Consider the following 12773-nt stretch of genomic DNA (forward strand, 5'->3'; position numbering starts at 1 on the left):
CATTTGCCATGAGGCACGTGAGTTCATCATCACTGTCACTGTGAGCCCATAGACTTCCTCCATCGTCGGCTATCAGTGCTTTCAGTACTTCACTTCCTTCACCGATTTGTTGATAATTGTTTCGGTCATTTTGATAGTCCGGTTTCTGGGTATCTCTCCTCGGTTTCCTGCATTCCCACTTAAAATGTCCCAAACAGTTACAGTTATAGCATCTTACATTGGATTTATCACCATATTAGTTGTTTGTCGGTTGGCTTCTTTTCATGAACCTCCCAAACTTCTGTGCAAGCATTGCCATGGCATCCTCGGTGAACTGTTCGGCGGTTCTGATTAGTACAGGTGCAGGAGCCGGTGCCGGTGCAGGTGCAAGAGTAAGTGCAACCGGTTCTGTAGATGTGATTAGTGCTCTGGTTGATGTTGATGCCGAGACTTCCTCTTCGGTCCTAGATCTCATTTCGAACTCATATGCCTTAAGATCTTCGAATACATCGTGTAATTTCATCTTGCGTAGGCTCTTTGATTCCCTCATTACCATTGTTTTTATGTCCCAAGTACTTGGAAGAGATCTCAAAGCTTTCATAATGACCTCTTTGTTGCCATACTTCTTGCCCAGAGTTGCTAATTCATCCAACACACCAGTGAACCGGTCACTGTATTCCTTCATAGTTTCTCCTGGTTTCATTTCGATGCTTTCAAACTTCTGTGTGGCCATAATTATCTTGTTCTCCTTTGTTCTTTCATTTCCTTCAAAGATCTGGATAACCGTGTTCCATGTATCCTTTGCGGTTTGGCAGTCTCTGATCTTGCAGTATGTGTTTCTGTCCACACTGTTGGAGATCCGGTTTCTAGCATGATTATCCAGGTTGTTTCTTCTCCTATCTTCAGCCGTCCATTCCTTTCTGTCCTTATCAATGAATATCGGTCCTTCGGTCAGAATGGACTCCATTTCGTCATCCAAGGTGATTAGGTGCAGGTGCATGCGTGCCTTCCAGTTGGCAAAGTCATCACCTTCTAGCATTGGAGGCCTATCTTGAAACATGCTTGCTTGAGTATTGAAACTAACTGCTCTGATACCAATTGTTAGGATCTAGGTAGCCGCTGGAGGACCGGGGGTTGGACCGGTTAGCGGTTCTCACTCGAAGGGTGGTGGTTAATCCGGTTAGAGATTAACACTGGGGTTTCAATACTACACAACCTGTCACAAACCCTTGAACTAGGTTCAAGCGCGGAAGAGGTTTGCTTTCAGGTTGAAGCGGCACACTTGTATGATAGGCAGAATCGGTATTGTATAATGGAGGTTTGGGATTTGATGGGTCGGCTTTGGTAATCTGGAAATTCGGCTTGGATAGGGTTAAGTCGGTTATAGGGGTACGGATCAGTTAGATAATGAAACCGGCAGACAGTAAATAACAAGACAGATTTTATGGATGTTCGGAGATAAAACTCCTACGTCACCCCTTCCTCTCGAAACCGCGAGAAGGATATTCAATAAGGAATACAAGTACAATCCGATCGAGACTTATTTCCTACTCGATAACACTCTTACAATTTACACCGAATTGTAAAACACACTTTAACTTTAGCACTTAGGCTTTCTTAGAACAACACAGTCTTATCACTTGTAGAGTAAATGCTCTTAGAGTTTCTCACTTGTCCCACTGTGTCACACTATGTCGCGCATTTACTCTTCTTCAACTGCCCCTTTTATAGGTGAAATATGCCAACGGTCATATTTCACTGCCTTGAATCTGATTGGCTGAGCAGAGGTGCAGTGATTCAGTGTTTCAGGGATTCAGACCTGCGGTCGTTTCCTCAGACCTGATGGTCAACCTCAGACCTGACAGTCTGTTCTTCCGGTAGGTAAGACAAACCTGCCGGGTTTGTCTTTTACTCGATGTAGGCACTGTCTGTTGGACAGTTGTCTGTACTTGGAAGATCTTCTTTCTGACTTATCCTGAAGTGGAAAGATCCGGTAGTACTGTCTTTTGCAGCCTACAGTCTTTCCTCAGACTTGTATGGATATGGAAGTGTTCAGTCTGTTCCTTTGGTATCATTCTCAACAGATACCCGAATTGTCTTCTTGTACTGGTCGGTCATTTGACTTAACCGAATGGCTTTTGGTATGAGTGATGTAACCGGACTTCTTCCGGTTATTCCTTTGCCTTGTGGCTGATCGGCTGTTTGATGATTCCGGTTTTAAGCTTTGGCCGATCCTTTCTTTGTGCGGTCACGTTCCGAGTATTCTTGGTCGGTTTAGTAGCTTGACCAGCTAGTTTTCTTAGTCGGTCCTTTTGTTTATCCGGTCCGGTTCCTTGTTCCTGCATGGAAAGTTTATTTAAGTTAGGTTTATTTGAACCGGTCTAATTTTATCTAACACTATATGACTCGTATTTGATATTTAATAAACTTATGTTATAGTCATTATGACGAATGTTAATTAGATTAACAGAGGCATTGACACCTTCAAGGGAGTGTCTATGTACAGTCCGGGTAACTCAAAACAGTTTGTATGCGAATGGAAATAACGACGGGAAGAAATATCCTCGCTATTGATTTCTCTGGTCAATGAAGGGACCTAACGACCGTAAACTACGTATATTTTTTTTATATTATTATCATTCTAGCCGGGTAAATTTTATGGAAATAACTTAGCCCGACTAGATTTTAAATCCTAGCTTTGCCCTTGGACACCTTATCACATGACATAATGGGTAGCTCCCCATTCTTTTTCTCCCATAAAATCAATATTTCCTCAAAAGAAAAAACCCTATAAATCGAGGGCATACTTTGAAAGACCCTCATTCTCTATATAGAACACATGCGTTCCTCGAAAAACACTCTAGCAGTCGATCACAAAAAATAGCAAAAAATAGCAGTTGTCCATTATTTTTCTAAAATTGATCCCACATCGCTCCTCTAACTTAAGAATGAAGTATTTTAAAGAATGAGAGAGATGGTTAAGTACCTTCGGGGACATTTGATAAAATTTGAACGATACAGAGAAGATTAGCATGGCCCCTGCGCAAGAATGACACGCACAAATCGAGAAATGGTCCAAATTTTTTTATCCTTTTTCCTCTCCGAAGCGTACGCCGGCGACCGAAGGGAAAATAGTGTAGTTTTTTGTTGTGTACTTTACAGGTTTGCACACAATGACATTTGTTGATTTTTTTCTCAAACTAACTAACTTATTAAGATGAAAAATAAAAGTAATGTTGTGGTTCCTAGTTAGTAGGGTCTTTGTCTCTTTTTCATTCGCTCCTCTAACTAAATGATTGAGTCTTCTCAAGAACGGGGGCAAGAGAAGATAAGGTCCCTTGTCATGCATAGAACAATTAGAATGTAAGAATTTATTTTTGAAGAGAATTAACAATGGTGTAAAAAATTAATCTGCACATCTAAACGAAAATAATTTTGAAGGATTACAAGGGAGTATGTTGTCGGATAAAGAGTGAAAAAGTTTTATCTATTATAATTTTTTTGAAGTATAATTCAAATAATACATTAATAAATATTATGAATTAAATTTTCGTAGATAAGAAAAATTCAAAGTTTAAACTCAATTGTAGGATGCTTCCGATTAGAGGACCCAACAAAAATAGGCGTATGCCACATATTGCAAAGAACACACGGTATTCTTTAGTAAAAGGCGAAAGAATAGTTGGCTTTGTGTTCAGTGCTTGGTTTCATAATTTTTTCTCATCACCAACTCCCCTCTTATAATAATACGGGGTCCTTATTATCACTTCATCTAACAATGTGGGACATCACACTTTTTTTTGTCATTATTGAGCCTAATAGTTTTTTCTTCTTTTATTTAAAGAATAGGATAATTCAATAATATTTTCAAGAATTTGATAGTTTTAAGTATATTATTTTATCAAACTTATATATAAATGTTAATAACAAAACTATTACAATGATTTATTAGTTTAGCTCCAATAAAAAGAGTTTTATTTTAAATATTTGATTTTCACTAAAAACACTTTAATTTTGATTTTTTTCTCAAACTAACTAACTTATTAAAATGAAAAAAATAGAAGACATGTTGTGGCTTCTAGTTAGTAGGGCCTTTGTCCCTTTTTTATTCGCTCCTCTAACTAAATGACTTCTCAAGAGAGGGGGCAAGAGAAGATAAGGTCCCTTGTCATGTATAGAACAATTAGGATGTAAGAATTTGATTTTGAACACAATTAACTATGATGTAAAAAATTAATCTGCGCATCCTTCAAAATAATTTTGAAGGATTACAATTCAAAGGAAGTATGCCAAATAAAGAGTGAAATACTTTTATTTATTACAAAATAAATAAAATAAAGTATAATTCAAACAATACAATAAATAAATAATATGAATTAAATTTTCGTCAAAAATTTAAAATTTAAACTCTGCTAAATTAAAAAAATATATAAATATTCCAAAACATGATTTGATAAGATTATAGTTGTGTTTACAAATATAGATTTTATAACTCAATTTAATCATATTATAACTCTTATATAAGATACTTGAAAAAAAATTGAATATTGGTTAAAAATTATTAGTTTTACAATAAGTTAAATTTAAATATATAATATTATTATAAATTTCATTAATTTATTTTATGACAAAAGAAAGGTTAATAATTAATAATTGTTAAAGAATGTAAAGAAGTCCCACATCGGTTCAAAAACAAAAAACAAGCATAGAAAGAACACGATCTAATAGATTTTTTTTAAAGCACGTTTACCTACCGTTGTTGAAGTTGCATAAACTATTTGTATTGTGCTCTTTGTTGACGAGAAACTGATTCAATTCGTAGTTCGAATCAACCTCTCATTAAAAAATATATAACTTGGTTCTATTTCATCTCTTCAACAAGTTTAGTAATAACATAATTGTTCTATCGTTCCGGAACAGACATTAAAAGTGATTATAAAAAAGAGAATTGAGGGTCCTAAATCAATATTGTAATTAAGAAACCATTTTTTGGAATATATATTTCGAATAGAAAAGTAACTTTGAAAAAAAAAAGTGATTAGATAAAACGAAATGAAGTAGTGTCATTGACCTAACATATGTCACAAGTCTTTGTCAAAAGATGAATAAGTCCATTTATTAGCTTAGATAGACACTTCGAACATAAACTGAAATATTCTGGAACTACAAAGATAATTATTAAATCGTTAGCACCTTCTAAAAGCATTGCTCATAAAGTATGTTTAATTGGTTATAATTTTCTTTTGACTATGCGGTATTGATTTCACTATTATCCGTGAGTAATAATAGAATAATTCTATTATATTTATAGACCATTTTTTATTTTCTCGAAATGCACTACAACAAAACACACTTTCAACCACCTTTATATGCCAACGCTTATTAAGCGTGGGTAAAAATTAAAAAAATAAAACTTTTGTCAACCTTTATACTTTACAACCACCTTTATTTTTTTTTATATACAAACTTTGTTAAAATCCTTAAAATTTAAGTATTATAAATTTAATATTTTTTATGTTTTATTTTTAAACTTTATAAATATTTTATTTCACTATATTAAAATTTTAAAATAAAATTTGACTTAAAATTTTATTTACACTAAAATATAATTCATAAATTTTAAAATTTTATAACATTATTAATTTTTTTTATTAACATCTGTCTTTTATTTAAGTATTTAAAATTAAATAAAGTAAAAGTAAAAAATAAAATAAACCAAAAATAAATAAATTAAATATTATATTATATTTAATAATAAAATTTTAAATTATATATATATATTTTAAAACTAGAATCAGTTTTTAATTATCAAGTCTAACACATTTTCTTTCTACGCTGACCAATTCTTTCTAACCTAAAAAATCTTTCTGCCTGTGTTAATCAGACTATCATCCTTCTACTCTCTACAGCCAGATTTCTGTGTTATCATCCTTCTACTCTCTACAGCCAGATTGTCGTGCGCACGAGGTTAGTTACATTCTTCTTCAACCATTAGGGCTTGCCTTCATCTGCACTATCATCCATTGACTCTCCGCAGCCAGATTGTCGCACCCACGAGGTTAGTTACATTCTTCTTCAACCATTAGGGCTTGCCTTCATCTGCATTATCATCCCTTGACTCTCCGCAGCCAGATTGTCGCACCCACGAGGTTAGTTACATTCTTCTCCGACCATTAGGGTTTTCCTTCATCTACGGGTCTTGAAAGTCTTTTGAGCGATAAATGGTTCTACTTATCTGTTTTAAGGATGCAACGAGGTTTATATGCAATTTATTTAGGTCACTGGTTTTATTTTTCATGTCTGGCTCATAGATTTTCCCCTTGTTGTAGTGTTTTGGATTTCTCAGTTATTTTTAGTTGAATTTTGATGCTAGGTTGTTATCGCTGCACTAGATGATTAAACCATCTTTATGAGTGAGAAATGGTTATACTTTTTTGTTTTAAGGATGAATTAGAGTACATTCAACTTATGAGGAAGACCCTATTTCCGGAGGTGATTATGAGGATGTCTTTCAAACCTTCTTAACTTATGTCATTTGGGTTAAATGTTTAAAATATTATAAAAATAAAGTATTTGGTTGATTATTTGAATGAATTAATTCATGGTGGGAAATATTTGTATTATTTCCAAATAACCTTTCATCAAACATGGCCCAGAATTATGTAATATTCTTTTGTCCTAGCATTGAAAAAGAGTAAAGGATGATTCTTTACAACAGTTCTGGTTGAATCTTGCAGGAGAATGAATCATCTATTTTTCAACCCTTATTGTGCAAGATAGAATAGAGAATTTGAAGAATATTTGTTTCTGAGTTTGAGACTTAATTTAAAACACAATGTCCGGACGGGTCCTGATCATAGGATAGGAAGTATCAGAAGGTAGGTAGGCCTTAGAAGCTTATGGAAGGAATATTATAATTACCGTTCTCAATTTCGCTCCTAAGATAAATTCTAAGGCATCCTCCCCGTGTTGTTTTTTCTCTGCTCAGTACATGATAAAAGATGTTCACTTCTTCAACCACATTTGATGTCCTAAAATTTTCATAAGATTTCGTAAAGCCAGATTCTATCCAATTCACCGACCCAAACTCTGAAACAGTTTTAGAGTTCATGTAACTGATTGCAATTTTAAAAGGTGAGACTGAAATCACTTGGAGGTAGAGGTGCACCTATTGCACGGCTGTACTGTCTGATTTCAGTCTCACCGTTTAAAGTTGCAATCAGTTACATGAACTCCAAAACTGATGCGGAGTTCGGATCAGTGAATTGGATATAATCTGGCTTTACGAAATCTTGTGGAAATTTTAGGACAACAAACATTGATGTGGTTGAAGAAGTGGACATCTTTTCTCATGTATTGTGCAGAGAAAAAATAAAACGGGGAGGATGCCTTAGAATATATCCTAGGGGCGGAGATATATGGGCCATATATAAGAACTGGTCATCGGAATGGAACAGGGAGACCCCCTCTGAAGTTAGGCATCAATATGAGATGGTGGAAGTTATGATGGATTATGATGAAGAAGATGGAGTGCATGAGTCCACAGGTGAAAGTAGATGGTTACAGGACTGTGTATGGGAGGAACCTAGATAAGGGTTCCATTTGTTGGGTTTTGAAGAAGGAAATGTTGAGATTCTCACATCGTGTTCCTTGTTGGCGAATTAGAGGTGGAGAAAGGACTGATGATCTGCCAGAATGCTGTTGGGATCTGGATCCTTCAACAGCAGCAAGAACAAGAACAAGAAGAAGCTGAAGCTGGGAAACATAAAGTGATATCTTAACTTACATTCCATCCCCCAATTGAAAAGATTATGAACTGTTTATTGTTTCTTATGATTGTTTGTTCCTGACTGTGTACTTGAGTGATTACAAATGGATGGCCAAAACTATTATAGGTTGTTTCATTGTTGTTGATGATGTTTTTGATTTTGACATGTGAGAATTATTCTACATGTCAAATTAAAGTTGAACAGTGGGTTAATTTCTTGTTTAATATTAATTAATTTATTTTTTCTAACAAAAATTGTATTAACATTTATGTTGGTAAAAATATTTCTTAAAAATATTTAAAATTATTATTTCAACATGATTTCATTAATTTATAAATTAATTTTTCTTTTTATATTTTACTGATTTAATTAACCATATATTCTACAACATTTTTACAATAGTTTCATATATCTTAATAATAAATATAGTAATTTCAAATGTACATATTTTATAATACATAACAATTATATATTTTAAATATTCACAATTAATTTACAAACTTATCTTGCAAGACCATTTGCAATTAATAGGTATTTTTTAAAATAATTTATACATTTAATTTACTTGCTATATATTTTGTCATATATATAAAATTTATATCTTAAATTTTAACAATAATTTTAGCCATTTAATAACATGATTCGCAATAACTTTACAATGTATATTTAAGTTTTTTTTTTCAATTAGTTTATTAATAGTATTTGTTAGTAATAGAAAATATGTATTTTTTAAATTTAGATTAATGGATGGTTTCTCGGGATATAATCAGGTCCTGATGGCGCCTGAAAACAAGGAGAAAACTACTTTCATCATAGAGGTCGGTGTCTTTTGCAATCAAGTGATGCCCTTTGGACTAAAGAACAATGGAGCTACGTATCAGAAAGCAACCATAATTCACAACTATTCTCCACGACATAATTCACAAGAAAGTCAAGGTCTACATTGATGATATCATTGTCAAATCCAAGAATCGAGCTGAACATATCACGAACTTGGAGAAATTCCTTTAGAGGATTTGGAAATAACATCTCTGTTTAAATCAAATGAAGTGCACCTTCGGTGTCACTACTGGTAAGATGATAATATTTCTGATTACTCAAAGAGGAATAGAAGTCGACTCTAGCAAAATTGCGGCCTTCATAGCCATGACATCACCCCAAAATGAGCGAGATGTTCGAAGATTTTTGGACAAAATTCAATATATTAGTCGCTACATTAGTAATCTCACTTACACTTGCGATCATCTCTTCAAGCATCTTAAGAAGGGTCAAAAGTTGTTTGGAGTGATACTCATTAACATGTCCTCGAGAAGGTGAAGGCATATTTGTAATCCCTTCCTATCCTCATGTCTTTAAGGCCAGGAGTTTCTTTGATTCTTCACTTCACTATCACTAAGTCATCCATGGGGAGCATTCTAGTCTAGGAGAATGAAATCAAAGAAGAGGTGGCAATCTACTACATCAGCAAAATGATGACCGATTATGAGTTAAATGACTCTTCTGTGGAGAAGGTCTATTGGGCACTAGCCTAGGTAACGAAGAGGTTGCGCCATTCATCAGCAAAATGATGACCACCGATTATGAGTTAAATTACTCTTTTGTGGAGAAGGTTTGTTGGGCACTAGCCTGGGTAGAGAAGAGCTTGCACCATTATATACAAGCTCACCCAATCAAGCTAGTGTCAAGACTTGATCTCATTCGTTTCTTGTTTCAAAGAATCCCAACACTATATTAGAAAGCTGAAGATCAAATGAGATCTCATTTGAAAACTAAAGAAATATATACTTCAATTATAAAATATAAATTCATTCATATTTTCATTTTCTATCTATCCAGTCAAATTTAATTTGACATGTAAAATAATTCTCACATGTCAAAATTAAAAACACCAGCAACAATAAAGAAACAACAGTTTTCAGACAAAGAAACAACCAACCTATAAAAGTTTTGGCCATCCATCTATAAATCTCTCAAGTACACAATAAGGAACAATCATAAGAAAAAAAAACAGTTTATAATCTACTATTGGGGGGTGGGGTGTAAGTTATGATATCACTTTAAGTTTCCAGCTTCCGCTTTCTTCTTCTTCTTCGTAGATCGCCCATATCTGCTTCTCCTTAAAACATTGCTCAGACCTATCATTGTCAAAATTGTGAAAATCAGAGTTAGGAATCGTCTTGTGCACTGATGCCCTCCTCCTCACCACTGATTGAAGCCCAACTGTGCTGAAATTGTGAAAATCAGAGTTAGGAATCGTCTTGTGTACTAGGTTTGTTAGACACCACCACCTCTCCTCCTGATGATTCTGCTGCTGCTGCTTTCTGAGGTAAATTTGCTAGGTTTTCTTCAGTGCAGGTACTTCAGCGTCAGCTTTCCTTATCTCTGGCAACTTCTTTCTTAATTCAGACAATGCCCTATTAATTAATAACTTTTCTGAGTCAAAAATTGACACTGATGGTCCCATATCTGATAGATTATTTGAAGGCGTTTCTACGCCTGTGTCATCCAGACTCTTTCTCCTTGAGGGCTTGCCCAGTTTGGAAGGCTCGTGAAGAGATCTCGTGCTTTTATTTCCATTCCCTAAAGGGTGTGCCTCGGGAGGGATGGTTATATTTGTATCAACAACCTCCACCGAAGATTCAGAATACGATTTCTGCTTAGATTTAGATACAACGACTCCATTTGTGCATGGTTGGGATATTTGTAATAGTCCCAAGTTGATCTGCATAACCGTTTTCAGGAGCAGGAAAATGTTGACAATCACGAAAAGGATACGAGCCATCTGGAGGTCCTATCCCTTCGTTAATTGCCATGAAAACACCACGACAATTCTTGCAGGATAGTTTTTTGTTCACGTACTTCAGGAGATAGGAGATACTCATACTGAACGTTACAAGCGGTGCATTTTGTCCAAAAGGAATCACCCCTTTCATAGATAAAAAGAATTGTCATCAACAAAGCAAATATTTAGAATAATTTCATTAAAATAAAGAAATTATTTAGAATAAGGCCTTGTATGTTTATGGGTTATTTGGTTAACCAATTGACATGGTCACTCGGGGTACCCTGGCCGACCTTATTTGGGAGTATCGGTAAGAAAATATATGATAAATGAAAGACAACAAAAAAAAAGATAGACCAAAATATGGTAAAATCCTTTGACCTTGTATCACAAAAGGTCTCATTGTGATTAACCAAACAAAGAATTATAATAAGACTTAGAATAATTGTCATTATCAAAACAAAGATTTGCTTGGCAAAACTGAGAATGCAAATGCACATACCTAGTATTTCTCCTGATATCGTATGAGGTCCGATCACTTAGGTTGGACAATGTATTCCATGCTTACGAGAGAATAAATGCCCCATCTGCCCCCAACAGTTTTGTTGCAATAAGGGTTGATCAGACGATACATCTCCATAACCTTTCTGATGAGCCTAGCCATACCGGAAGATGGTTTTAGACCAAAAATTGCATAGAAATCAGTTTCCCTTTTTGGTATAAAACCAATCTGCGGCTAGGCTTGTCAGAAAGTTTACGGAGATGTATCGTCTGCTTCTTTGTGTTCAATGCTTGACTTAGTAATTTCCTTTAATCACCAACTCCCCTTTTATAATAATATTGAATCCCTGTTTTCACTTCATCTAACAATGTGGGACAACACACTTTTTTGTCATTATTGAGGCTAATGGTTTTTCTTCTTCTTTTATTTAAAGAATAGGATAATTCAATAATATTTTCAAGAATTTGATACTTTTAAGTATATTGTTTTATCAAATGTTAATAACAAACTATTAAAATGATTTATTAGTATAGCTCCAATAAAAAGAGTTTTATTTTAAACATTTGATTTTCACTAAGAACTATTTAAATTGGATTGAAGTTATTACTATGAGAGTGGTTATAACTCGTACTTTCAAACAAGGTATATGACTCGTATTTGATATTTAATAAACTTATGTTATAGTCATTATGACGAATATTACTTATATTAATAGAGGCATCGACACCTTCAAGGGAAGGTCTATGTACAGCCCCGAGTAACTCAAAATAGTTTGCATGCGAATGTCAATAACGACGGGGAGAAATACCACCGCTATTGAGTTATTCGGTTGATGGAGGGACCTAACGACCGTAAACTGTGTATATTTTTTTTCATATTATTATCATTCTAGCCAGGTAGGTTTTATGGAAATAACTTAGTGATAGTGAAGTGAAGAATTAAAGAAACTCCTGGCCTCAAAGACATGAGGATAGGAAGGGATTGCAAATATGCCTTCACCTTCTCGAGGACATGTTAATGAGTATCACTCCAGACAACTTTTGACCCTTCTTAAGATGCTTGAAGAGATGATCGCAAGTGTAAGTGAGTTTACTAATGTAGCGACTAATATTTTGAATTTTATCCAAAAATCTTCGAACCTCTCGCTCATTTCGGGGTGATGTCATGGCAGTGAAGGCCGCAATCTTGCTAAAGTTGACTTCTATTCCTTTTTGAGTAATCAGAAATATTATCATCTTACTAGTAGTGACACCGAAGGTGCACTTCATTTGATTTAAACAGAGATGGTATTTCCAAATCCTGTAAAGGAATTTCTCCATGTTCGTGATATGTTCAGCTCGATTATTTGATTTGACGATGATATCATGAACGTAGACCTTGACTTTCTTGTGGATTATGTCGTGGAGAATAGTTGTGACTTATGGTTGCTTTCTGATACGTAGCTCCATTATTCTTCAGTCCAAAGGGCATCACTCGATTTCAAAAGATACCGACCTCTGTGATGAAAGTAGTTTTCTCCTTGTTTTCAGGCGCCATCAGGACCTGATTATGTCCCGAGAAATCATCCATTAATCTAAATTTAAAAAATACATATTTTCTATTACTGACCAAATACTATTAATAAACTAATTGAAAAAAAAACTTAAATATACATTGTAAAGTTATTTCAAATCATGTTATTTTATATATAAATTTAAGATATAATTTTATATATATGAAAAAATATATAGCAAGTAAATTA

The 12773-nt window shown here is 34.3% G+C and overlaps 2 non-coding genes across 2 annotated transcripts; one reads left to right on the forward strand and one right to left on the reverse strand.

Annotated features, from left to right (window-relative positions):
• Positions 1 to 2961: 2961 nt before the first annotated feature.
• On the forward strand, positions 2962 to 3064 carry LOC124923022. The gene has a single exon (XR_007098063.1). It is a non-coding gene; the product is annotated as a U6 spliceosomal RNA (small nuclear RNA).
• A 507-nt stretch (positions 3065 to 3571) lies between these two features.
• Positions 3572 to 3686, reverse strand: LOC124922891. The gene has a single exon (XR_007097941.1). It is a non-coding gene; the product is annotated as a U5 spliceosomal RNA (small nuclear RNA).
• Between the last annotated feature and the right edge of the window lie 9087 nt (positions 3687 to 12773).

This window comes from Impatiens glandulifera, chromosome 1 (genome assembly GCF_907164915.1).
Source record: "Impatiens glandulifera chromosome 1, dImpGla2.1, whole genome shotgun sequence".
In the NCBI taxonomy this organism is placed as follows: domain Eukaryota; kingdom Viridiplantae; phylum Streptophyta; class Magnoliopsida; order Ericales; family Balsaminaceae; genus Impatiens; species Impatiens glandulifera.